The 24,791-nt window shown below is 43.8% G+C and overlaps 1 long non-coding RNA gene across 6 annotated transcripts in view; it reads right to left on the bottom strand.

The window, feature by feature from the left end:
* Positions 1-831: 831 nt before the first annotated feature.
* The window catches only part of LOC306714224, a 30,350-nt gene continuing 6,390 nt past the window's right edge, over positions 832-24,791 (bottom strand). For 2 of the 6 annotated variants that reach the window (XR_013767611.1, XR_013767612.1), the window contains 3 exons: positions 8,545-8,682; positions 4,809-4,864; positions 832-2,477 (listed from right to left, as the gene is read on the bottom strand). This is a non-coding gene — a long non-coding RNA (uncharacterized lncRNA). Of the gene's footprint in view, positions 2,478-4,808; positions 4,865-8,544; positions 9,480-9,972; positions 10,286-15,892; positions 15,946-16,576; positions 16,732-24,791 lie in introns of those variants that run through there. The other 4 variants (XR_013767613.1, XR_013767614.1, XR_013767615.1 and 1 more) reach the window with 4 other exon arrangements.

Here is a 24,791-nt window from a genome sequence, read left to right as displayed (position 1 = left end):
CCACTGCATACACAATATATAAATAACAATGAAACTGCTTTAAATATGTACAAACTTATTTTTCCCGTATCCAAAATCCGCCTATTGTAATATCTAGCGCCATCTACTGTGTATGGGTGCTCAGCAATGTTTTAATGTCTCCATCCTGAGGCGAGAGACGGTCTGGGGGTGTTTAGCCATCACCCTTTCCTGTTGACTTCCACAGTACAGCTAGACAACCAAAGCCTCCGGAGGACGCTCAGTGTGTTTTCACACAGAGAGACGAGTGGGAGGGTGAGCACCTGGTCTCTTGTTCCATCTGTGAGCGCCTTCCACACTCTGAAGCTTGATGAAGTGAAACACGCAGTGTGAACCAGACATCGGCTTTTGAAGAAGTCCGGGATGCAACTTGAAAATTCAAAACCTACGACTACACGATGTATGTTGCATAATGCTGAACATTTGTCAAATAAAATAGACTCTTTTTGGATACTTTGGTTTTTAAATCTTAGCTCCAATTTTTTTGTGGAAATAGATACAAAGAAAAAAAATAGAAAATACATGAAAATATTCTCTTTTGGTCCAGTAAATTAACTTATTTCATAGAAAAGAAAAAAAAGAAAAGACAAATACTAACTTGAGAACATTCTTCTGAATAGACACAGAACATCCACATGTTAAAGCCTGAGTTACCGAGCCTTTTAAGATTCTAATATAATAAGCTCATTACAAACATTACAGAATTAGGCAATATTTCATGAAACTATTCCAATAATATCTAGATATTTAGAAACTCCACCTCGGTACTCAGCATACATTGAAAGGATCACACTCCAGTCATTGTTTGTTCTTATAGTATTTCTAATCCAGTCTTTATTTATGTTTATTAATCAAACAGTACATAATTAAAACACAAAGCATGATGCTCTCTACATTAATTGCAAATCTGTTAAGTAACGACTGTTATTGAGATTTGGCACCACTCACCCGTTTGAAATCAAACGCCAGATGAGTTGCTTCCTCAGTAGGAAGGAGACTAAGTCGTGTGTGCTCCTGTGATGTATTGCTGCCCTCCAGGGAAGGCAGTATGTTGTATAGTTAGCTCCTGATGGGGTAAAATAACAACCCTGAAACCACACAACCTACTACCTCACCCTGTACGAACACCATACAGGTTTGTGCACATCTCGTCACTGTGCAAATGAAGACAGATCCACCGTGTTGCTATTGTGTGACTACAGCGAGGTTAGCTGTGGTAACATTAGAGATAAAATAAAACACATTACTCAACTATCAGCTAATGGAGGAATTTGCAACAGCTCTGTTTGAAATTCCAATGACTGTTTATATTTCAAATAATGAAGAAAGAAGGAAAATGTTCTTAATATTATGTTCAGCACCAACGTTATGTACCCCTTAACTAAAACTTGAAGATTATCTCTTACATTGCTCTCATATTTATCTGCTTCTCTCTCTAACATTATAAATATATAAAAACATGATCTGCAGTGGGGAAGTTGTATTTTTCTCCGCGCCGATGTCGATGATGACGTCGCCATCACAGTCGCTTCAGGAAAGACAGTAAGTTGTATAGTCATCTGACAGCTTGGGAATGACCCTAAAACTATACAACCTACTACCTCACCCCAAAGGACAGTTTATCTCCGGCAGGTGTCTCTCGTGTCACACGGTTGATGGTCGAGCTGAGGGAACACAGACTCAGAGCGACAAAGGGTTAATCTAATAAAAATACCCCCTCTCTCTCTCTTTGAGGGAAGAAACGTGAAACACATATCTGCTGATGAAGACGCTGAGTTGCAGTTGTAAACTCAGAAAAAGCAAAAAAAAAAAGACAAAATGTGTCATTACTGTATTATTGTATTGTATATTTTGTCAGTCGATATTTTATTCATTTTAAACACACTTGGTCTCAGGAGTTTTAATAACTTTCAAACTAACTGAAGAAATAATAATAATTTTGTATTATAATAAAAGTCCCCCGACTCTCTTTTGAGCGTAACACTATGGCTTCATCAAGACAAATCTCTATCAAAGGGATTTTGTCAGGATGTGACGTGTCCCTGCTAGCATGAACATAAGGATTCATTTAACTGCAGCAATATTTTTTTAACGTACAACTTTTGATAATGTTTCAGTTATATTTTATTGTACAATCTATATACAAAATCATTATCTACATTTGTTTTAATGTAAGTAGGGTTCACTGTATTAAAGCAATTGATACATTTGTTTTCATTCTTTATTAAATGAACTTGTGTTGCTTTGCATATTTAAAGGAAATCCAATTTGATGTGAGAGCAGAGCAGAGTGCATCTAACGGCATGAACTGAGATCGTGTCTGCATGCCAAAATTGTTGCAAATGAAAGAATGGTGTCAGGATACTTCCTGGATGTCACTTATGCCCGACAGGTCGCCTCCTCTATGCAGCTTCAGTCTCATTGGTCTGTCGGCTGTCCTCCTCTCGGGTTTCCTCGGCCTGATGGAGACAAATGAGAGGAGAGAGTGAGCCGCTGCAGGGCGTCGAAAGGTCACACTTTCACCTCTTGTCTTACACACGAGAATCCCGTTACGACTGTGCACGTGAACCTGTAAAACACAACAGACGAGGAAATCGGTATCTGTGCTTATTTGAGTGTGTGTGTGGAGTGTATACACTCCACCGTTAGCTTAAAACGAGTCAGATAAATCCTCTGAACGATCCATCATGCTTCCTCTATAGCGAAGGTGTGTATTTCACAGGAAATCTTGGTGCAAATAAGAATAAATCTGCACGTCTGTCTGAAAGGTCAGACAGGAAGGTTGTGGTTGTTTCAGAGAGTTTCCCGAGTGAGACAGGAGAGCGACCGGTGGGGGGGGGGGGGATGTGAGGAAGCGAGCTGTGGCCGAACTTATAAAAGTGAGTCACCGCCTTAACTGCTCACAGGCACGCACGCACCAGTTTGCGGCTGTTTTTATTGCAGTTTGGTCATCCCGTAAATGCCACACAAAGCTCTACACGAGCTACTTAATGCACGAGGCTGTACGGTATACAGTGGACCTGCATCTCGCTCCTACACGCACTCTACTAACGAGTGCAGTGCACGGAGTCGGGGCTACACAGGGTAAGGCCTTTTACATAAAGGGTCGATTCACGCAAAGTACAGAAAATAAGCTTTTTCTCGTTATTCTCTTTTTCCTGAAAAAGTCCCGTTTCTCTGGATAAACCACAGGCCTCACTGGGAACTGGTTTGATTTGAACTTCTTCCTCCTAAAGAAATAGTCCCGACAAAAGCTATTGACAGCTCGTTATGTGGATCATCCAGAGTAACAGATGTCAGCGCTGTGAGCGCTCCAAACTCGACAGAACTTTCTCACAGCAGACATTTTGCTTTGTCACAGTAGGAGAAGCACAGGTGTTACTAATAACACTAACGTTGGTTCCGCTCTGTTACAGTGTTACAGTGAGAGTGACAGTGAGCTCCCAAGCACGATACCAAGACCCTGAAATCAAAGCAGCTAAATGGAATTCAGCCATCATTCATTTTGATGTGAATGTGTTTCCTACTGTGACAAGTCAAGATGTTGTCTGAGGAAAAGATCTCTTCGGTACTCGAAACTAGAAACTAGATAAGCGAGACATAAGCGAGACATTTTAGCTAATATGTGGGACTAGGAGAGGGTTAAAATATTGCTGTATATTTAGCTCGTTAGTTTAACTTTAAAATATATATTTGAAATAAAATAAATAGTTTTCAGGGATTATTATCATATTAACGCACTCCAAAAGCTCCAGTCAAATATAATGTAGTATTAACTGATGAGAGGTGTAGCTGAGGAACACCCTGCAGCCATGATCTTGAGCACTCGTCAAACCTTTGGACACATGGCGCCGTAAACCCAAAACTGTGTTAAACTGTCAAGAAAGAGCCGTGAAATGATTTGAGATGAACCACTCAACTCTTTGAAGTAAGCGGACCCTGTGCGTCTGCAGGGTTGTACATAAAACTGTCTTATCAGCAAATATAGATCCAAAGCTTTTCTCTTTTCTTTTCTTTTTTTACTGTTTGGTGTTTCGACATGAGACAGAAACTCGTGACCCGGAGTCAAACCTGTGACCGTGTCTGCTGCGCCCCGAAACCATCCAACACATTCGTGCCTGTTGAAAGTACGTTAAAAAAATATATGAATTTGAGCACCACCCTCGTGTGCTGTCCCCTCTGCCTGCAGTTGAACAGAACCACCAACAGGTGTCATGTCTCCCCAAGTGCACAGGGAGAGTGAGTGCAGAGCTGAGGACTCCCGTGACAATGAGGCCTTTGTGCAGTTCCGGGTGCCAGCCGGTGTGCCCTCGTGTACTGTTTCCCTCTAATCTTCATTTGCCCTTTAGGCTGACGGCTTTTCTTTCCCCTTTTTTCCCCGACTAATTTCCTTTGAGGAGATTATCTTCGAGCCGCACCAGAGACTTACTGATTCGGAGGACATGACACACACAACCGGCCGGAGTCGGTTTTTGACGGGACGCGACACTCGCGGCCGCTGCTGTGTGCTGCGTGCTGGGAACAATGTGAGTTGGGTTGCGCTCAATAAACGAACGACAAACGGAGTTCATTCAGTTGTGTGCCTGCAGAGCGCTGAAACAGGAAACCGAAGGATGCGTGCTCCCAGCGACAGTCCTGACCCAAAGGAATTTGACAGAGAATACAACAGTGTGTCGGCATGCACACACGCAGCTAAACGCGTCGTTGAGTGTGAAGTAAATATATACCGAGATCAAATAAAAATGTATTAGAAATTATATTTTTAAAAAAAATGAAATCTTGAAACTCACCTTGACACTGAGGTGTGACCCGGAAAATAAAGTAGGCTGATTCCCAAATAATGAGCCTGCAAATGAAAGAAAAAACACACTTAAATATAGTTATACTTAAACACATCCACGTCAACACACACACACACACACACACACACACACACACACACACACACACACACAATACTGTGCAGATATATTCAAAAAACACACACACACCAAGGTGTCCATGCAGCCCTCAGGTCATAAACCTGCCTAGCAGCTACTTGACTGCATCATTATGCTGATGTCACATGTGTTACAGTGATCACGGCTCAGGATACTGCAGCTGCATTTAGAAAGGATAACGATATGACCATTTACTGGCCACTGTTGAGGGAGCTCAAGAGTCATCTCCAAGAAAAGTATTTGCTTCCTGAAAATTACCAGCGGGAATTACATTACTGTATGTTATTTATTACATCTGTCTAGATTTTATTTAATTAGTAAAAAAAATAATGGAAGAATTAAAGAAACATCAAATTAAGCAACAAATAATTTTACAAATAATTTTAAATATACTATGCAATGTTACACATTATATAAATACATATTACAGGTCTTCCCCCTCTCTTTCTCACACACACACACACACACACACACACACACACACACACACACACACACACACACACACACACACACACACACACACACACATAATACAGTTTCAAAGTGAAAATCACTTTAGAAAAAGTATTTGTTATATCATAAAGCGTAATTAAAACAATCAATCAATATAAATATGTTGTATATATTGTAACAATATTTTTGTTAAATAAACAGCCGAGTTTATTTGAGAAAATTATACAAAAATAAATGTAAAAATAAATACCTCTTTTAATCTAAAGATTACATTTTAGAAACTATGCCCCATATATATATAGATGTATATATTTATATATATATACAAATATACATAACACACACACAAGGACTTTGTGTTGCTCAACCCTTAGATATGGAAATGTTAGATTTTCCCACAAACATTTGTTTCTGCTTCATTTAAATTCTCCCTGCAAAACAAACCCGTATGACACACACTCGCACTCTCTCTCTCACACACACACACACACACACTGAAAGAAGGAGGTGTGACCGAAATGTAACCAAAAGTAAAACACACCAAATACTCATTTACCTTCCTCTTCTCTGCTTAACAAATGAAAAGCGGCTTTCTATGCCAAATTGCTGAAGCGCGAGCGTTAAAGACAGAGCCGTGTCTCACTCCATCTTTAACACTGACGTGCTCATCATGACTGTGAGTGCTCTGAATAATAATCTATATTTGTCTGTGTGTGCCGTTGTGTGTGTTTATTATACTCTAATGCACCTATGTGTGATTGGGTAAGACTGCGCGGCCATCTGTAGTTTGTGCATTGTGTGAGTGTGTGAGTGTGTGTGTGTGTGTGTGTGTGTGTGTGTGTGAATGCTCAGAGGAGGAGGCTGTGCCCTGCACTCCTTGGGAGAGGCGTGGGAACCCCATTCATCTTAGGAGCCAGGGTTCATTGTGGGGTACATCGCATCAAATGTGTCTGGGTGTTTGCCTGTGTGTGAGAGTGTGTGTGTGAGTGTGTGTGTGTGTGTGTGCGTCCTGTGTGTCTGGTTCATGATGTGGTGTGATGGTCGTTATGTTAGATTTCACATTCCCCTCAGTTATCTGCTTTCAAACATTCTGTAACAAATCATGTGAATTTCTTTAGAAACCCGACTCGCAAATTCAATGTTTCGGCAAAATCACAATTTAAAAATCACTTTTTTCTCTTAAAAAAACAATACAGTGCTCCTCAGTGGTTTATCGTGAAGCACAACTTACTGTCAGAATTTTTTTTTTTTTAATGAATTCCAAGGTCAAACCACGTTTGTTATTTCTCGTCTCCTCGGGGTGAAATATTCGGCCAATAGTTTGAGGAAATGAACTGCAGGACTTTCTTGTTATTCCTGACATAAATAGACCTGATACAGGACACTTTGAAGCATATTCATGTCGGAGGGAAAACACTTTTCCAAAAGTTAACGAACCAAAAGTTAATCAACAGGTTCCAAGTTATGAAATGTGTATTATTGATTTTCCTCGCCGCAAATATTACCTTTTATTTCTCCGCTATGTGTGTTAGAGAGTTAGATGGAATAAAGTCGAAAAGAGAGAGATGGAAAAGAAGAGCAGAGAAAAGTCAAAACGCAATCGCGTCCTTCATTTGCACCCCGTGAGCCCATTGGTGCTCGACGATGACGTGTTGCTTTTTCAAACGCTGACGTACACACGACCCCGTACGCTCGCCGGGCTGACGGTCTCAGAAGACGGGTTCGGGACGCGCCGAATGCCGGCGAGCGAAGTCGGGGATTCCTGCCGACGTGACTGCGGAGAGTGGCAGATGAATAGGCCCGTCCTACGTAGGATGTAGGTGGGATGACTAGCGCTATCTGTGATGACTCACGCTGCCTCCACTCCTACCTATCGGTCGGTCATGGTAGACTCTGATGTGCTGGGGTGTTCAACATGAGGCCGTATCGACAGGCGGCGCAGAAAAAAGAATGAAGGATTTTCAATTAGTGCTCCTTATAAAAAAAAAAAAAGTGATTCATGGGCGATAATTAAAATATGCCTCACTGGAAGGTATCAGTGATGGGTGTGGCACCTTGAGGTTTTTAATTATGAGGAAAATATAATACAGACAAAAATAGAGCTGATGTTCTTCCTGAGGGATGAAGCAGGTGTGATCCTAATATTAATGACAATATAACTTCTATAAATTATTTATAAAGCAAGCCGCTCTATTCCGGTTCAGTTACTTTCTATTAAATACTGTATAGATGGAGGTTACAAGGCTTTGGATTTAATAAATCTTCGAACCGTATAATCGAACTACACATAAATGTCTCAGGTTTACTGTTTTGAAGCATATTTCTTGTTAACTTAAAGGAAAAATAAGAAAATGTAAATGAACGCTTTATATTTGTTATAAAGCGTAATAACAGGTATGCCCAAAAAGCCTGTTTGAGCTATATCAAAGCTACGTGTGGCCACGTGTCAGCAATGACCCATTTTCAAATGTTTAACCTTCTATTATAAACCGGAACGCTCGCCCATACTCACTGAAATGAGGTTTTAATGAGAAAACTCAATATGATAATTGCTGTTAATAGTTTTCTGATAGCTGACCAGGAGAGAAAAAGGGAGAGCGACACAGAGTGAGACAGAGAGAGAGAGAGAGCGAGAGAGAGAGAGAGAGAGAGAGAGAGAGATATGGTGGGGCTCGGCCTTGTGCAGCAGGCCTTGTCTGGCCCTCGGCCCAAAGTTACAGCACTGGTCCCTCTCGGCTCCCTCCAAAAGCGTCTCTTTCACACACACAAAAGGCCGACCTGGAGTGCAAAACTGCAGGTAGGAACGCACCAGAGGAGAGATTAGCCCGGTTTCGTCTGAAATTCAAAGCCCACGCCACGTTTCCCTCTGGTTTCCCTATATTTAGTTAAGCCTCGTCTCTCTGGATAGTCATGTAGCCCTGAAGGAAACAACACCCCGACTTCAAACACACAAACTCAGGAGATCAGTTCAACCGAAGTCGCACTGTGGCGTTTGTTTCGTCTTTGTGTGTCATCGCTTTGCCAATAGAAAACCTCTGCATGTGTGCATGCTACATACACACGCACACACACACACACACACACACAAAAACCTACACACCCACACCCACGCACACACACATTGACTTACCACTGAGACTTTGTAGGCAACGGGCACACACGCCATGGTGATCAGCTATCCGGGGGTAAAGCACCGAAATCTCCGCCGTCCATTGTTGGATTTGCTGGATCCCTCTGTAGCTGCACGCAGTACGTCCACATATCCTCTCTGTGGAGAAGGGCAGAGAAGGAGCTCGGATTCAGTCACACAGCTTTGCACTCCCTGCAAGGAGTAGGCGGGCACGCCAACGAGAGACCCATTCAGAGTCCCAGAAAGTGCCAGCCTCCCTGTCTGCTTCAACGCCTTGTCTGCGTGCCTGTCTGCCCATCTGTCTGGGTTCTACCCTGTCAATCTGGCCACCTTGCCCAAAACCTGTGCCTAAGCCTCGGGCAACCCGCCTCAACCCGGCTAAGTGCTGTCTAATATTTACAAACCGGCTCCCCTCGCTCTCCCCTGTCTGCCACCTCCTAGTCTGAGACTGTCAGGGCCCGCCACAATAAGGAGGCCATGTGGGTTTCCCATGGAGTCGCGTGTTCCTCCCGTCTGGCAGTTAACAAGGCTTTGAATGAGGAATGTTAGCAAACAGAGCCACTGAATGTCGGGTGAATGCTAAGCCAGGCAGCCAGTCAGATTGCAGCACTGGCCCGGGCATATGAATAATGCAGAAGACTCGACAGGGAGGAGAGGAGGCAGGGCTCCGCCTCCCACTGCCCCTTCCAAACTCCACCCGCCCCTCCTTCTTTTCCCCGCTCAAAACTCAAATGCCTTCACGGGAGCAAGAGAGCAGAGAGGGGGGGGGGTGGAGGATTCAAGATCTCTGCTGCTACTCACTCATGCAATACAAAAAAAAAAAAAAGTCCTGCAAGAGAAGAATAGTTACACATGCACACACGTTATTACTTCAAATACGTTCTAAAATAAATACTTTTTCCCTGTCGTTGGGAACTATCTCACTCTTTTTTGGCTTTTTGTGTCTTTTGTTTGAAATTGGCACCTGTCCCAGAAAAAGCCCCGTCCCTGCTCCACCCTCCTGCTCCCCTTTCACTAGAGACTGCCCACGAGAGAGAGAGAGAGAGAGAGAGAGAGCATGAGAAAGAGAGGGTGGGGCAGAAAACCCAAAAGAGGGAGAGGTTTAGAGATAGAAAGGGTGAAGAAGGCGGAGGGCAGAAGAGATAAGAGGACAGGAAAATATATGAGAAATCATCTGCTGAAATCGAGACGCACGCACAGGTAACGCAGAATCGAGCAGCCGGCCGAACAACATGCGGAAAAAAAAAAAACCCAACTGCTGTCTTCGTCCTCAGCTTTAGGGAGGACTCACGAGAAAAAGGAAGCATGGCGAGCAATCGCCGAGCACGTGCTCGAGAAAGCCTCCGTAGAGCACAAACCCCAAACCCCTGAATGTCCCCAGTCCAGTTTAACTCTACCCACAACTACCCAGAAGCAGCAAAAACTGACCAAACGCGCGTGATGAGCGCCCGCGGAGTGAGGAAAACGGTGGGTTCCCGAAAAAAAAAGGGTCTTTGCAAATGGCGCAGCAATGTCGAAGTAGGAGTAAAGCAAAGCCACTTGTTGCACGATATTGAGTAGCAGATCGTGCAGAGAGAAGCGAGTGCAGGCAGGGGGTTAAAATCCTGGGACTGGGAGTAGTAAAAAATCCCTCCCTCTTTTGGCACAGACTAGCTGAAGGGGAGGGCCCGCCTGTAGAAATAGCAGCAGAGCGTTTTTTCCCCCCCTCTCTCTTTTTTTTTTCAGAGCTGCAGCGTCCTAGTCTACCCTCTTGCATGTGGTCGGGACCCACGGAGAGAGGAGGAGGAGAGCGATGGATAGAAAAAGAAGCTCGAAGCTGAGAGGGGAGGGGGCGAGAGAGGGAGGGGAGAAGAGTTGTGAGTGGAGGAGAAAGGGCTCAGCTGATGATGAAACAGGGGACGTGTGGGAGTGCGTGCGGCGCTACGCATTTCCATCACCGGCCCGGCGCGACGTGCGCGTGCATGAGGCGGGGTGGGGAGAGAGCTGGAGTCACAGCAAACACACACGCGCACACACACACACACACACTTACACTCACGAATGATTTAACGATTCTGGGACAACCTGCAACGCCTAACTCTGATGATCATGAAGAACGATTAACGATTCATCGTTTCCTTTCAGAGCTGTTTGCTGCTCCGAGTTTCATATCGTTGTCTTTGACCCGCATGTCCTTTAGCACAAAACTTCCAGGGGGCAGAGCAGAAGCAATGGCGCTTCCCTTAATAAAGGCCGGAAATGAAAAGTCTGGCAAGATCACTGACGAATATCGCCTCGATTTCTCTCTCTCTCTCACTGACGAATGTTAATGAGTTGACGAGAGAAGCTACATTGAGCAGCCTGGAGTGTGCGACTGCCCTGCCACGATTTGAAACAGTGAACCACGCTGTAGGATCCCGTAATATTTACCGCAGTGCGCCCGCCATGTGCCATCGCTAGGCCACGCTCGCCACGCTGCGATCCGCAGCAGCAGCGGTGGTCCTGCGTGTGAATAGGGAGAGGAGAAATGTCGGGCAGTAACCAAATGATAAAATGGACTCTGCTCGTGTCCTGCACCCCCCCCCCCCCCCCCCGCCTCCCCTTCAGTGTCCAGCCTATTCTGTCTCCCACCCTTTCTTGTCCTTTCAGCAGCACTGTTATAGCCTACAGTAAAAAAACAGCCCTGCTCTGAGCAGCTAGTGTTAATCTAAGCCTGCACGAGGAGGATCCTGCTGTCCCACCCCCCCCCCCCCCCCCCCGCCCGCCCCTCTCATGCACACCTACCAACCTCTGCATCAGCCTGCTGAAGGTTATTCACACCCGTCCGGTTTCCACCCGACTCCCCTCCCCGAAAAAAAAAACTTCTCCCGTGGCCAAAATGCTGTAATGCCCCCTTAGCTGTTTTGCAACAGATTTCCCCGATTGAAGAAAAACAACTTCCTCTCTTGTGGACGCCTTTCCCTTCGGTCTTCTCTTTCCTAAAAGAAACCCAGAACTCAGCACAGGCACATTTCTTTCCCCCCTCCTCTCTCCCGAAACTAGCAGCCGCACAAACAAGAGGGGAAAAAGGAAAAACTGTCCAGAAAATACGACGGATCTCCCATCATGGAGCACAGCTAGCTGGGCTTGATTTCAATCGGTCTTTATCCAAAGGGGAACAAATACGGTGGGAAAACCTCCTTATGTACACTCAACCGTTTTCTCGTGTGTGTTTCTTTTTTTTTTTTACTGGGGAGAAGACGACGAAGACCAGAGCGAGTAGGAGCGATTAAACAGCAAACTAATATGGCCGCTTGGTTAATAGCAGTCTCTCCTACCTCCTCACTCTCAGTCCTGGAAGCTGAAAGAAAAGGCGTTACACTGCTGTGTGTGTGTCTACCTCAGAGGACGGACCCAGAGAGAGAGAGAGAGAGAGAGAGAGAGAGAGAGAGAGAGAGAGAGAGAGAGAGAGAGAGTGCACTTGTCATGTTTAACTCTCCTCAGCTTTCCACAGTCAAATAAAACTCCAAGTTCCCTGCGTTCTGTGTCTCGCTGCACCATCGCAGATCAACAACACACAATGCGCAAACGCGCAAACTTCAATTTAGAAAAATGAGCACGAGTGGGACAGACGACACAAGGATTCGTTGCACCTCATCAAGATCCAAACTCCCTCGTGCTCCTCGATCAGAACAACGGATCGAGCGCCAAGCGGTCATCGGATTGAACCCTGTGACGTCGCATCGCACCACGTCTCTGGACCAATCGCAATCCCCCGTCAGCACAAAAACGCCGCTACGACGGCGCGCAGAATATAAATCAAACAATAGCGTAAACAAACGCATGTTGTTTTTTTTTGTGAGCAATTTGAAGAGTCCCTGAGCCCCCCCCCCCCCCCCTCGTCTCTCCAAGACACTGTTTCTAGTCAGTTGTTTACCATCCAACATGTGGCAGGAATTCAAAAAACTTGGCAGAGCCTGTTGCACCGTACGTCGTGGAGAGTTCACTTGAGGATACGACTCTGGTTTTGGCTCAGCTGCCAACTTCTGACACTGTAGCCCTCAGCGCGGCCTCGCCCCTGCAGGAGCGGCCTGCGCAATGCTGCCATTGATGAAACTCCAGTATTAACAAGCGCATTTATTACACCTCCAAGAGTCCACCACCACCGCAGTTTCTTCATCGGGTCCCCGTGTAAAAGCACATCGCACGCAAGTCATATTTTGACTCTCTTGAATATTTCAAACTTCAATGTCTTCTGAAGAAGGAGCGAGGCTGCAGTCAAGTGATTTGGTTCTTCCACGTAGTATTTAAAAGATGCAAGGGAAGAACAAAACAGTGTTAAATAAACCGGCCGCAGTGAACTCATGTTGCACGGTGGCAACAAGGCAGTGAATGTGTCAAGAGTGAGAGTGAGTTTCATGAGCTCAAACAATGGAGTTGTTGATTCAGTGGTCTTATCAGACCCCCGACGCCTCCACATCTTTATGAATCGTCCCACGGACCCACTGCAACAAACACGACCAGTCAACACACACAGATTACATTTTTATAGCACGCACACACACACACACACACACACACACACACACACACACACACACACACACACACACACACACACACACACACACACACACACACACACACACACACACACAGCCATGGGACAAGCAGTACGGCGAGAATAATATGAACTACAATATTTTAAATACCTGTATGGCAAAAAAAATTTAAAAATACAGTATAAATATGGACAAATCACAACATGAACTGTAATTAAATAACAAGTTATTCTTTCATTTCATGGGAAGTTGAACAGATAAGCCAACAAACAGCTCTCTCTTTAAATCATTAGACAACAAAAAAAAATACAAAATTATAATCAATTTCTGCACCAAAAATGCAGTTTCTTCAATGTGTTTCTTGTCGTTTTTTTAGTCCGCAGTTAATAAAATGCAGTTAAATAACTAGAAGCACCTGAGAATGCCAGTAAAGAGAGAGGTGACCCTCTCTGCAGTAGCTACTTCTGTGAATACATGACTTATTGCAGTTAAAATGCCAAAGTTCAGGTCCAGTAATATTTTCACTTCATAAGTTACTGCCATCTATGCGTTCACACACACACACACACACACTTCCTCCTCTCTTCGGTGACCGGTGCGGCGCGCCCGCTCCCTCTACGAGGTGGTCCGCTGAGGGGCCCCTCGGCAGCACGTGCCTTGACAACTTCTCTATTACAGCCGTGACCTCCGAGGTCAGACTCTGAAGGGTTCTGAACAAAGGCCACGACCCCGGGGTCAGAAGTGTAACGCCGGGGGCAGGCCGGGGGCCCCCGCTGCAAAGGGAGCGTGCTGTTTGCTTTGAAAGGTAAGGATCACTAACACGGAGGCATAATAAGGATTAAGGGGCCATCCCCTTTGGGATGTCACTCTGGGGCCCTCATACATCAGTCTCTATTAACCTCCGTGACCCACCCGGCGGACATTATGGGGCCGCGGGTCACAGTCGCCCATGCTGCGGAGCTGTGGCACCTCGAGTCGTGTGCAACGCTTACCGTGGGAGCTGCCGATTACGTGGACAAAGTGTCCCGTCTCGCTGGACACACGTGGATTTGAATGAAGAGACTTTAAGGTAAAAAGTGATCAGCCATCAGGTTTATCAATACAACTAAAGCCTGACGGGCCTTTTGAAAAAATAAATGCACATCTGAAAAATCATGTGAAAGCAATAGATGCATTTGTTTTCACTTTGGTAAAAACAGGGTTTGGTTAAACTTTCGATAAAAGCAGGTGAGCAAGAACCGAGAGGCAGAATCACAAAATGGAGGACAGGAGGAGACAACATGGCGGCCCGAGTGACGCAGTCACTCACACACACACACACTGCTCAGAACTTCCCAAATCGCTACAAAACCGTTGTAGAACTTTGCAGAACAGGTCTCTATAGGTGTGCGGCAAATGTTGTTTCATTTAAATATCGAGAGCCGAAACAGAAAGCTGCGATGGCCCGACTGAGTGAGACACGGGTCACTGTGGGGGAACCTCTGCAGCCCGTCAGGGAGCAAGTGTGCCGACACGCTGCAGCTTCTCATCCGATCTGATTCATTCACATCACATTTCATGATTTCTTCTTTTTGCTCAAACCATGCGAGGGACGAAAAAAGAATTTCAATTGTTTCAAAGTTCAGAATGAGTCTGAAATATAATTATTTCACACCAGAATGAGAGAAGAAAGAGTCTTATTAATTTATATATATATATATATATATATATATATATATATATATTAAGAATTATTAGAAAAACAGGAGAGAAACCATATATATAGTATTATTAACATAGAGTCTAAATAAAGGCTCCATTGTTAATAATTGGTAAAGTAAAGTGAGTCAGTACAACCTGCATTCGGTGCACATTTTTCAGTCGGGGATCGAAATGGGTTATGTTTTTCTCCGCATACATTTTTGTAAAACCCTAAATTAATTTATTTATGAATTTGTTTAAAAAGTGAGTCGACTGAACAGAAAAAGTGGAAAACTCCCAATTCTAAATTTGAATGTGACCTAATAAAAGAAAAGAAAAATGCAAGTTTTTCCAAAAGGGACCCATTGAAAAATACAAACTTTTATCCTGAAAAGATGCTGTATATTTAAATAGAAGATTATGATCATTTAGTTTTTATTGCACTCTAAATGTCACTTTGACCTCTTTTTATAAACTGAACTCTGGAAAGTAAAATTGCAAACTTGAATACGGAGTGTTCTTCTTTTCAGTCGAAGCTTCATCATGACTAAATGACATTTTAATTATTGCTTAAAAATTAGAATATGGCATTTGTATGAACTCCTTAAGCTGCAGGCTCAGATGGAGACACTTAAACATGAAAGAGGATTTTCCTCTCTCAGTTTGTGAAATCAAAAGAGTTTTGAGAATTCTTGTCTCTGAGATTTCACATTCTTATGAAACTCTAAATCTTTTTAGAAAGGTGAGATTCTAAAAATACATAAGCGTCAAGAAAATAAGCGTCATTCTGCAAGTAGAAAATAAGAAGTTCCAGACCTTTCAGACATTTTGAATGTGTAACTAAAAGGTCATCCTGTCATTAATGTAAATTGCTTTGATCTTCTACGTTTTTTTTATTATTTCACTAACTGCAGTATTTAATACATTACACATTTTCATCACTCCATAAAAAACAATTTTCAAAACATTTACATTACAAATGCACAAGAGGGCAAAACAGCTGACTAAGACTTTAAATAAACAAAGTGATAAAAGCCTGCAAGGTCAAAAAAAAAAGGAAAAGGTTCTGGAGTGTTTTGCGAACACAGTTCACACTTAGGAAGAGCACTGAAGCAGCACTTTGATTTGATAATCATTAAGCCACTCACCTCTGGAAACACAGCTTCTCCGTGTGGAGGGAGCCTTTTCGGCAGCCGATCAGAGCAAAGGTTGGAAAAGAGGAGAGACAAAATGGATGTGCACTCGCTACAGACCAAGTGTCCTAAACAGCTTTCAAAACAGCCGACCGGACAATAAATTCTCGGACAAGCAGCACTTTGACAGCTCAACAAGCCCGTGCTTCTTCGCAGCTCTTTTCCCACTGAAGTAAAGGCTTCGGGAGAATCATCGTCCTGCTTTTAGTTAACCATGAGACTCCCCTCTCTGGGTCACTTTGCAACTGCCAGGTTTATCAAGAGAAGTTCGCTTTCCAATTTAACAGAAGAAATGTAATTACAAGGATTTTTAACAAATAAATTCTGAACATTTGCAAAAGGGCTTTTTTTCCCCCTCTGGAGCATGGCAGAAATAATGCTGCAATCCTTGCTACCTTGGTCTTATTCACTGTGAGGCAGAGGAATATTCTGTAACGCTAGATGACAGAAAAAATGCTCTGAATGCAGTCAAGTCCTCTCAAGGGAGCAACATTTCCGTCATTTTGATCGCACTGATTCTTTAGAATAACTTGTGATTAATAATGCAAATAAACAAAGGCACATTTTAAACTGCAGACAGGTTTAAAGGATCAATTAAACATCTTTTTTTCAGACGCATTTTTGATATTTGAAACTTACCCCTCGTCTTTCCTCTTCCTAACACACACACACACACACACACATACACACACCACATTTCGGGGTCCGTCCCGCATTAATAAATGATTATTTCTGCAGCTATGATCAAACATGAGCCTCCATGCAGGTCTCTGGCGTTCTCAGGGAGTGCTAGCACCTCTTTAAAGGGTTCGGACCTGTTGTTGGTTCTAGTTCAATGCCACGTCACTGAGCCACTGCAGCGTGGATGGGCCCGCCTGACCTAGCTCGGCCCAGATAGGAGCCCTCCGCACCACAGCCCCCATCCGGACCGTACACCCACATTTCATACGAAGAAGGTTGTGGTGCAGGGAGGGAGGGGGCGGGGGGGGGGGGGGGGGATGCTTTATTTTAACTGCAACCTCTCTGTCCTTCTTTTTATTTCCCTCTTATTTCCCAAAAAAAACCCAGGCATTTATCTTGACTGAGTGACAGCACGTTCGTTTCAGTTGCCCGTGTCCGACTCAGATGGCTAATGCTTCATGAAACCTCCAAATAGAGTGTTTGTTTGATTTCATATCGCGCACCAGAGTGCACGCACATGCTGCAGGCTTTACACACATGCACGCACACGTCTGGAGTCGGGTTGCGCAGGGTAACGCGATGTCTACAAGAAACCAAGAGTTTCTATTTATAAGAGCAGGAAATTCACAAGTAAAGGTTCTGAATTTAGAAGATCATTTGTGTCAATTGTCTTTATTGCTGGTTCACTTTGACCAGACAAAGAAAGTGTGCGTGTGACTTCGTGATCTACTCAAGGACGTACACGTAAGCGTGCTAAAATTGGAAAAAAAATAAAGAGCGCTAATAGGTCGGAGCCACTCCTGACTGCCGCAGCCGTCGAGTCGTGATGCTTGTGATTTATCTTTAATTGGATTTTACAGAGGGGACTCCCAGTGGGAGTCAGCGGTCTCATTTCTGAACTGTCCCGACAACTTTTTGCAAACTGTAAAGAGAAATAAGCAAAGTTGGCCTCGCAGTGAACGGAAAATGCAACGAAAGCTGACACGTGAAAGCAAACCGACATCTGACCTACATGAATATTGTTTCATAAATCTATACAGCGGAGCCCAAAATATTCATCTGCATATTTTTACATACAATTCATGTGAAAACACTCAACACTTTTTTGTTCTGTTTCTCTGGTCTTTCCCTATTCATGGCTGACCTCGATATTAACCCCAAATCATTGTTAGAAGTGAAGCCCTGATCCAATTCCTGAAACAATGTACAGCATTCAGTTTGGCTGAACACAAACAGATTTTGAATTTAAAGAGTGAGTTTATAAATATTACACTAAAACTATACGATATCTATAATATACTTTTCTTTTGAAATACATTTTCTGAGGACTTTTTGCTGAACGAAATAGTCCACAGAAATCCCAAACGCTTAAATCACTCAAATCAAGTGTTGTTTTTTCCTCTCGGTGGTGTGTACTGCAGGGCGTAGTTTAGTGAGAGGGGAGAAGAGACGCTGGCTCTCAGGGGTTAAGATGCTAGCAGTCATGTGCCTGTCGGCTGCAACAAAAGCCTGCCTATGTAGGGTGCATACAGATGGAGCGAGCTCCTTTGTGTGTAGCGTTTCACACGTCGCAGCCTCGGAGCTGCCAGGTCTGGCTCTCTGGGCCTGGCTGCAGGCCTAGCTAGCAGCTTGTAGCACCTGATGCTGGGCTCTCACTTTGCTTCTCTTTGCTCGGGGGCCCCCGAAATGCAGCACATTTTGAGAGATAATGGAGCGGGGAGTCCAAATAGTGGGTCACACGGCTCAACACAAACAATCGCAACAGGCACAGCAGACCACGGCGCTGTAGCCAGGCGAGCTCAGATCAGCATGACAGGAGCAATTGTAAGCATGCCTCCCACTCAGGTCTGCCACAAAATAGTCGATGTTTCCCTCCTCTGCTGTCTGTCAAGAAGCCCAGTGAAACGCTCCTCAAGACTACGTGTGATACAAACACAACCAGTGCAAGTTCTGGATGCGTGTACTCGTGTGTACAGTTGTGCATGACGTGTACATAGTTCTGTGTCCTACTATATACACTGTGTCTGTGTGTATACTCTGCTATATTTATGCTACGTGCGCCAAGTCGCTAAGGCAGGTCCCTTATAGTGTACATGCTAGTGTACACAGTTGATTAAACTAGCTAATGCTTGGAACACGATTTAACATGGGGGTCCAGATCCTCACAAGCAAGAAACTCATGGGAAGGAAAATGTTTCTCACTTTTACTCAGAAATCATTCATTTGCCCTCAACGCCGCAAAAACGAAATGTGTATACATATATCTCATACAGTTTGCTCTTCCTACCTGTGTTCAGGCATAAACTACACATTTACATGTATAAACTTGACATGCTCAATTTAATAGAATCAATCACAAAAAAAAATGCAAGTTTATTCAAATGTGGAGGATTACGCTAATGTGGATTTTCACATCGCACGACTGAGATGTTGCAAAAGTCAACCCATACGGCGGCACAAAGACTTGACCTCGAATAGGGCATTGAGTTTCATTCTGCACTACACAGTGTATTCAAATAATTCTTCAGGGCAATGTCACTGTGGCTAATACCTTTTGTGTGTCACGCTGTTTGCTGAAGATTACATTTTGATAAAGCCGCACTGTAAATAGAAAAAAAAGGGATAAAAGAGGCCGAGGGGGGATTGTGTGATATTGTCGCAATTATAAACATAGACACGTACAATATGCAGCTGTCAGCGATGTGTAAAGTGTGACACTACAGTTTCACAGTTTGTTCACTCATGAGGTGGGAGCTCTTACCCAGAGTGAGTGAGCGTGTAAATCTTTCACAATAAATCTTTAATGAGACAATATTCTCCTCAAATAGGCCTTCTGGCATAGGAAGTACAGCTTTACAATGTAAGGACCGATACTGAGTGTAGCACTTCCGCACACATTAGCAAGATGGTAATTAGACATATTTGATTATTTAAACGTGACCCATTCAAAGCTCTTAAATGGTATATAACATGAGTAAGAAACTGAGTCACTGCATTGATAAGTGCGTGTTGAATAGGGAGCACTTGTTGCAGACGATATGTGCACTGCTAGCCCAAAGCTAGTTTGACATATCTAAGCTAACAGCTTCCAAAATGTTTTTGTTGTGCTTCTAAATATGACAGGAGACTTTTTTATATAATGTGTCCAGTTCCCAGAAGAGAGAAGTAAAACACTAAAAAGTCTTCAAGCAAAGTGTTACTTTATTTCTGCATAAATGCCACAATGGTCATTTATCCTGCCAGCACACTTTTGAGGTGCAATTAGCTCCCACATAGCGTCACGTACTGTTCCACACCATCTTATTAAGAGTGTAAATACTTAAGGATCGGGAAATTAAACTCTGCGCAGGTTTGTATGTGGAAAAGAAAGTCTCTGCTTTTTCTTTCTTTTACACACACACACACACACACACATACACACACGCAAAACAAACCCTCTCTGTCACTTAAACAAGCTACTGCTATATGTTGTATGTTAATTAAACCTTTGTAAGTGCAGTCTGGAGAGTATCAGCTGCTATTTTCTGGCCCTGCACCCTGCTGTGTCCCTCAACATATACTGCACACATGTATATGCACCACATGCTTGAGTTACATACGACCAGGAGAAGCCGGCCGGCTGCCTGACAACCACAGCGACGGAGGAGACGCGAGGGAGGGAGGAAAAAAAAGGTACCCTAGCGTGTTAGTTTTCTGCCAGGGAGTCCCTATTGACCTGTTAAACCTTTGTGACTGGAACAAATGCAAATGGCGCTGACTTGTTCACACAAAATACTAAAGGCCCATTCAAATGAGGCCCCGGGCCACAATGCAGCAGCGGCCGAGCGCTCTGTGGAGGCAGGGCAGCCCCCCCAGTCTGAGAGAGAGAGAGGGAGACAGATTCTTTTAGCCATTGCACAGTTCATTCTGGTTGTCTGGTTGAGAGCAACCATCCACTTTCATTACTTCTCCTTCATGAACACAGACACACACACACACACACACACACACACACACACACACACACACACACACAAGATAAAGTTACCTTACACCTCTTACTAAATCACAAACACTGTTACTCTGCTCTGAACATTAACCCATAATTACCCTGTATGTAATACTTTGTAATTGGACGCCAGGGGACCTGAACTGTTCCTGTTCATGACACCAGTCGTGCTCGATTATCAGACACTGCTTCACCCACCTTGACTTTTGCAAGGATACTTAGTGTCCCTTTGACTAATATCATATCCTACTTTAATATGGGAGAAACAAATAATCCCTAAAGTAGCTGTGCTGATTAGTAGTTAACTCATAACCCGCACAGTAGTATGATTTCGTGTCAGTGTCAGAAAGATAAAATTGCGTAAGATGTTTACATGCCACAGAATGGAAGAAAGCCAGTCAACCCAACTGAGGTTTTCCATAATCAGAGTATGAGCTATTCAAACTGAGATATGAGATTTGAATGAGCCAACCCACAGCGGGGTTAACCCGGTTACAAAAACAAAATTCTTCTGCATATAAATGCAGTCACCAATGCTAAAAAATGAAGGCAGTTAAGGCACCGTGGGAGGTTTTGGGATAAAAATATCTACCAAAAATACCAAACAAACCACCTTAAATGAAATATGACATGTTTCTGTGGGACAGAGACTCAGTTCTGCTCACTTGGCTGTAAACATGACGCAAGGATGCTGTTTCTGAAAAGACAAATCTTCATCTGATACTAAAAGAACAGTGTATGGCGCATTGGAGGTCTTGGAGGTCACGGAGGGCTTTCTTGTTCCATCTCTTCTCTCCAAATAAGAGATTAGAAAAAGCCAGAGGATGGCTCTCATCAGCACATCTGGACAACACCTGATTTGAAGCATGCTGCCTGCTGGACCTCCACTAAAACCGCTGGTCTATCAAATGAGGGGTTTTATTCCAAAAGAAGGGGTGTGATGAGCGGTAAACCAACCAGCCAAAGTCTCTTTATCCATCCAATACACTGTAAATGTGTAGAGACTAAATTCATAGTATGAATTTGATGTAAACGTATTACATTTCATTTTCTGATAATGACTTGCAGCTCCCTCACATAATTAAATCAACTGTTTGAAGTTCTTAACATTTCTCGGGACTCATTTGACTCTAAATTGTTTCCTTTGAAATTTGTTTATTGACTTTAAAGAATAGTGGCTCTTATCTGGACTCACCTGATCAGGAAATTCAATATTTTGGAGATTAATTCAATATTGCAGATATGCAGAATGAAACTGCGTAGAGCACTAACCTCCACGCGTCACAATGTTATCCAATTCCTCGTCTCACATTTTCCATGTCTGCTTTTTCCTCCTGCCTTTGTCAAACTCTCCTGCCATCTTGAAATCCCACCGCAGCAACTCCTGTTTCGGGGCCATTCCCTATGATCCCACCTGCACACCTGTTCCCATTTCCCCAGCAGCACAGTAACATACTGTATATACCGGCCCACTTATATTCATTCCCAGCCAGATTGTTTCTTAACTTCTGCCTTAGTGTTTCAGCCCTTTTCTCTGCCTGCCAGGGTTTTGCCTGTTATGACCTCCTGCCTCCCTTTTGGACTCGTGCTCTCTCGCCTGATCCCATATTGGATAAGTTGGCCTTATCTTCCCTGCCTTCCTGGGTTTGACTTTTTCCTGTTTTTTGATCTTGTGTAAACTCAAACTTCTAATTTTACAAGCCTGGGGACGTATTAATAAAGCTTCCTTGTATAAAGAGTTCCTCCTCATTTTCTTAATCAACCAGTCACAACTCTTTAGAAGAATGCCTCCTCACTACGGTAAAGGTTTCTGTTCCTTCCTTGCTACAAATATTTAGGCTAAGTTAGGAGCTCTCTGAGAGTATTCTCAGAGTCTTTGTGAATACGGTCGCAGATCTTTTGTCTTGTCAGACATCCGCACATTAATGTTGAGCCAAACACCGGACCGGTGTCGCACTCCATGCACCAAAACCCCTAGAAGTGGCTTGTCACTAGAATGAGAACATTTGATCCACCTTAAAAATCAGTCCATCTTAAGTGAGCCTGGGTTGAAGTTGTCGCTAACTTCGCGCTAACCCCCCCCCTCACTTTAATCAGCAGACGGCAAGCAAGACGCGGGAACTTGGCTTGAGTCTTGAGGAGTTGTAATAAACTAAACACATGCTACACTGCTACGGTCATAACTATAGCGTTACTGCTAACGTCATACTCACGTCACACACATGCTCTCCCTTTCTCTACACCACACATTCGCTAATGTTACAGGCTTGTAATACACTAGGTGGCGGAAATCCGGCTCGTCTCGTCACGCCAATAAAACAACTGTTGACCCCCATACTGTCAACGGTTTTTGGTCCGTCCTGTCTCCTACTCCTAGTGATCCCTTAAGAGCTTCTTCGTTGTGGACAACCCTTCCCATCTGCATCACTCATTTCCTCAGCTTTCGACCGCTGTTTTTTCTCAGCTTGGCCTAAAGAATGCTTATCACCTAGAGGACGTCTAACACACCAAGTGGCCAGAAATATCTGGTGACGCCTTTTGGTCTGACCGATGCTCATGCAGAACGAACATGTGCAGTGTGTCTATTAAAGGAGAACCAGCTGTTCGTTTGGGTTCACTGTCACTGCAGGCAGCATTCAGGTGGACTCCACCAAGGTCAGGACAGTTACAGGCTGGCCCGTCCCTTCCTAAACTTACCTCAATTTTAAAACTTCAGTCCCACCAGTTCCAGTCCGAGGACACTGGCAGTGGGGATCCTCCCTAACTCCATCATTGGAGTAGTCTCCTGGGGATTCGAACAAAAGAACATCCAGCTGGTTGTCCTGCTATTCGCCTTTGGGTCCCCGCTCATGTATGCTCGCAGGTCCTTCATTGGGGACGCTCCTCCTGCCTGGCCCGTCATCCTGGGGTTGGATGCACACCGGCTCTCCTCGCAAGCATTTCTGCTGCCTGTTCCTAACATCTCCCTGGCCTTTGTCATCGGTCTGCCTCCTTCTGATGGTAACCCAGTCATTTTTGTTAACCGTTTTTTTCCAAAACTGCTCATTTCATTCCTCTGCCCAAGTTACCCACAGCCAAAGAGATGTTTTTCGCCTGCCTAGTCTCCTCAGAGACATTGTCTCTGAATGGCGACCTAAATTCATCTCGTTTCTGGGAAGAGTTTTGCAGTCTCACATCAATTTGAGGATGTCCAAAGGGACAATCGGAGCATCACTCTGGCCCTTCGCTACATCCCTGCACAGTCCTCCCTTCACGGGCCCCTTCCGCATCTCCAAGGTCATCAAACGGGCTCTTTGATTGTCTCGTTTCATGCGCATGTGAAGGACAGCCCACTTGAATCAGGGTCCAACAGTGTATTGAAAAATGTACTCCCCGCCTATACTAGTAGCGAGATCCTTTAAGCAACAACTCGTATGTCGTGTGCGTAACGTTAGCAAGTGTGTGTGTGTGAGAGAGAGAGAGAGAGAGAGAGAGAGAGACGATGAATATGAAGTCACCTGTAACGTTATAGCTGTGAATATCGCAGGGCCGAACATTTTTTCTGACAAAAACTCTGCCTTTAGTTGGCTTTAGTTATCTGCCATAAAATATCTTTAATATTACTAAGATTAAAAAAATGCATCATGTTAAAGAACTTTAATAACACAACATGAAAAGCATTTAATGAAAATGTCCCAATTCTGCTTTTTTTCTTGAGTGAAAGCCTTTCATCTAATATTCTGGCAACTTATTTTGACATGTAAATATTAAGCTGAGATATGTTAGTACGGACTTTATTTATGTGGTAAGCTTTGCAAGAAAAGTAGATGATCCCACGTCCTGCAGTGTGTCTGTCGGCCATGATGTATGGTGAGTGACACCTAAAGAGGTCTCACATGAGCTAAAGCTGTGCAGGGAGAAGGGCAGAGGAAGTGGAGAGGAAAGAGAAACACCAGAGAGACGACAGAAGCGACTTTTACTAAAAGCATGTACAAATAGTACTTTTATGGACTGTTGAAGCTTGCTTTGTGGGCAGTGTGCTAAAGAAGAATACAATGAGTGCAGCAGATTTGAGTAGGAGTAGAATTCATCAGTTCTTAATTAGATATTAAAATAACCTTTGTCATTTCTGCTGTATTTGCTAGTAATTATTAGGTAGAGACACTAAACAACTGAAAGTACATTGTGTTCTTCTGTAATACAACT

The sequence above is a fragment of the Pholis gunnellus genome (genome assembly GCF_910591455.1).
Source record: "Pholis gunnellus genome assembly, chromosome: 22".
Classification (NCBI taxonomy): Eukaryota; Metazoa; Chordata; class Actinopteri; order Perciformes; family Pholidae; genus Pholis; species Pholis gunnellus.
The sequence above is the reverse complement of the archived record's forward strand: the minus strand, read 5'-3'. Positions and strand labels throughout refer to the sequence as shown.